Source organism: Octodon degus, unplaced genomic scaffold (genome assembly GCF_000260255.1).
Source record: "Octodon degus isolate 3935 unplaced genomic scaffold, OctDeg1.0 scaffold00069, whole genome shotgun sequence".
Classification (NCBI taxonomy): domain Eukaryota; kingdom Metazoa; phylum Chordata; class Mammalia; order Rodentia; family Octodontidae; genus Octodon; species Octodon degus.
Window position 1 is genome coordinate 11,846,180 of NW_004524645.1, and position 3,806 is coordinate 11,849,985.

At 45.7% G+C, this 3,806-nt stretch overlaps 1 pseudogene; it reads left to right on the forward strand.

Moving 5' to 3' along the window:
• Positions 1 to 2,175: 2,175 nt before the first annotated feature.
• On the forward strand, positions 2,176 to 2,903 carry LOC101583405 (annotated as a pseudogene).
• Positions 2,904 to 3,806: the final 903 nt, after the last annotated feature.

The window sequence follows — 3,806 nt, forward strand, 5'->3', positions numbered from 1 at the left end:
AGTGCAGGGTCTACAGAGTCTCATCACACAGATCAGGCATGTAGTGATTCTCCTGTTTTCAGCCTCCCAAGAGCTGGGATTACAGGTGCACACCACCATGCCCAGTCTCAGTTGCCATCTCAGTGTGCCCCAGGAATGAGGCTGGCATGGCTTGTGATGTTGGGGCTTGAACCCCTGTCCCTTAGCCTGCCTCAGCAGGTGGGACAAAGTATTTTACCACAGCCTAAATATGAAGTGTGATATAAAAAAATTATGTGTTTAAATAAAAAAAAATGCATCCCAATAAGTGAGACATTACTACCAATCCCCCCAATTCTTCCACTTGTTTTGAACACACCTCCCATCATTCTCATCATTTTCTGCAGCAGTTCTGGGAGCCGTTTTCCTTGAGTGCCTTCAGTGTGCTGCTGTGGCTCCTTGATGTCCTGAATCAACTGAAAACATTTACCTTTCATGGTCATTTTGATTTGGTGGGAGAGCCAGAAGTTCCACGGTGACAGAGCTAGTGAACAAAGTGGACAATGACACATGGTAATTTTTTTTTTACAAGGCTTCTCTTTTTTAAATTTTGATTTATTTGGTACAGGGTCTTACTATGCGGCTTGGAGTCAGTTTCTTGGCTAAAGCACCCAGGTTGGGGCTAGTACAGCATGTGGTGCCGGAGAGCGAACCTGGGTTGCTGCGCGTGCCAGGCAGGCACTTATACTGCTAAACTATCTCCCCGCTCCCTATAAGGCTTCTTTTCTGTTGGATGGTACCTGAAAGCAGCATTCACCATACTTTTTAAAATCATTTATGGATTCCAGATTGCTTCAGAAAGTGGCAAGACTGATAATGTATTTCAGATGAGAAGGACTCATTTTCCTCATTTTAAGGGGGAGTAATGGCAATGCGTCTTACTGTAGCAATGTTTTAAAATTTAAGCACACTTTATTTTTTTCTTTATGTACATATGTATGTGTGTATTTGATGCAGGGTTTCACTATGCAGCTCGGACTTAGAGTGATCCTCCTGTTTTCAGCCTCCCCAGCACTGGGATTACAAGCATGCACCACCACGCCAGGATTCGGTGGCCAGTTCAGCGTGCCTGGGGGTGGGGCCGGAGCAGCACTTAGTGCTGGGGAGCAAACCCCAGTCCCTGGGCTTGCTTAAGCAGGTGCTTAGTCTGTTGAGCTATCTTGCTGGCCCACACACTATTTTTTTTATTACCCCCTGTAAACCATTGCAGTTTTGTCAGAGCCTGAGTTGGACAAGGGGATATACTTAATTCTGGCCCACTCTTGGTAGCACAAGCTAGGAATATAGGGAAAGCTTCCTCAACTTGATAAAGAGCATCTAAAAATTCTATGGCTAGCGTGAAACTTAATGGTAAGAAAGTTGAAGCTTTCCACTAAGATTAGCAACAAGCAGGCCAGGGACATAGCTCAGTAGAATAAACGCTTCCCTGGCAAGTGCAAGGGCCTGAGTTTGATCCCTGGTTCCCCCCAACATAGAAAAAAGATTAGCAACAAGCAAAGGATATCTCCTTTCAGCACTGTTTTCCAGCACTGAATTGGAAGTCCTAGCTAATGCAATAGAATAAGAAAAAGAAATAACAAAACACAAATTGTAGAGTTAGAGATAAACTGTCTTTATTTATAAATGACATGATCATGTACATAAAACTTCCAAAATAACTGAAACAAAATCTCTTGGAACTTATAAGTGATTATGGTAAGGTTGTAGGACATAAGGCTACTATACAAAAATCAATTGTTTTCTGGTCTATCGGCAATGAGCTAGTGAAATTTAAAATTAAAAATATAATATTGTCTCATTAGCATCCCCAAAAGAAAACACTTATGTATGAGTTTAATAAAATATGCCCTGAAATTATGAGAGAAATCAAAGAGCTAGATAACTTCAGGGGTATTGCATGTGCACGGATAGGAACATTCAACATTATCAGTGTATCAGTTCTTTCTATCTTGAGGTAGAGATTCAGCACAATCTACACCAAAATCATGACTTCTTTCCCGTCTACCTCTCTGGAGCCCATCACCGTCGCTACACTCCATCCTGCCAGAAAGCAGTGAAGGGACAAAGTGAATTACTGCGAAGTAGTTAAGGTGACCAAAAGCAGAAGAGTAGCTGCTGTCTTCCTGTGTGGAAAAGTCAAAGAACAAGCGAAAGAAGATGTCTGATGAGTTTTTGTTGGCAGATGCACTCCTCGAACTCTCCCCACACCAAAACGTCTGCTGGGAGCAGCTCCAAGTTCAGCCAGGCCCCCCAGGGCTGGCCCGGCTCCAGCCCGTGGAATGCTCCGAGTGCCCTGCCTTCGCTGCCCGTTGGACCCCCGCCGAGAGCAAGGCCTTCTACTGTGCCTTTTGGAGCAGTGCCCCCAGCAATGTATCCAGCCGGGCCACCTCTAGGGCCCCGGCGCTGTTCCCACTCTCCGGACCCTCGTGTCCCCCGCTCACCTAGTCTTACTCGGCGGCAGCAGTGCCGGGCCCCAGCCCCACAGGGCCATATTCCACACCAAACATGCTCTTCCCAGAGCTGCTCCGGCCCTACAGCGCCCCCGCCAACCCAGCCGCCGCGGAGCACCTAGGTCCATGGGGCTCTGTGTTTTCAGGATCGTGGGTGCCAGGCATGGGAGTGCAGTACCCAACCCCTGGTATGCCCTACCCACCAGGGCTGTACCCCGCTCCTCCTCCCCAGGCACCGCCCCACCTGTCGCCTGTGGCACTGTGCCACCTGGGGCCTGAGGATGGGCAGCACCGTTCCCTGGGCCTGTAGGCTCATACTCCACGCCAGGACTCTACCCAACACCCAGTAATCCTTGCCAAGTGCCTTCAGGACCTGCCAGTGCTCCACAGCTGCCTGGCAAACCCCACTCTTACCATCAAGTTAACAGTGGATGAAGAGATGACGCTTTGCTTTTTGAAGTACATACATGTGCATAGAAATGCATACATAAAACATATACATATACATATATAAAAGATGCCGGTCTATTAGAGGGCATTCATGAAAGAACAACTCGCCCCTCTGAAGATGTCTGCCTGTTGTACTTAGGGTAGGTGGTGTATCGAATGGGTGCAGTCAGATGTCAACATAGAAGTAAATCAAGCAGATGGATTTATTTGATTTTTGTGGAAAGTTAAAACAATTATATTGAATAGCTCTTTGCTAAAATTTGTTTAAATTATGAAACTATACACTTAAAATAGGGATTATTGTTGCAGTAGTTTGCCAGTGAAATTATGGTCCCCCCCCCAGGCCTGGAAGCAGGGATTGAACTCAGGCCCTTGCGCTTGCCAGGGAAGCGTTTATTCCATTGAGCCATCTCCCTGGCCCCTCTAGGTATTTTTCTATAACCGCTTTCCTTCCCATAAATAACTATAAAAACAATCACATTTTATTCTAAACAAATGATGCTTCTCAGCATTTTGAGCTGCTCTGTCTATAAGGTAAATAAATCTAGGACCAGGGAGATAGCTGGGCCAGGGAGACAGCTCAGTAGAATAAGCGCTTGTCTGGCAAGTGCAAGGCCCTGATTTCAATCCCAGGTACCGCAATAAATAAATAAATTAAATTAAATTAAATCTCATCCTCTTAGGATTAAAAAAAATAAAAAATAAAAAAGTAAAAAAACCAAAATCATGCCAAGTAGATACAGATTTCTAAGGTTGTTATGGAGACAACGAAAGGCTCAAAAGACAACCTAGGTCCTCCATTCTTACATCTTGTGCCTCAAACTGAGGTGTGAGTCTGCTGCTCCTGCTGTGTCTCTGCCTGTGTGCCTGATGTGTGTGGTCACCGAC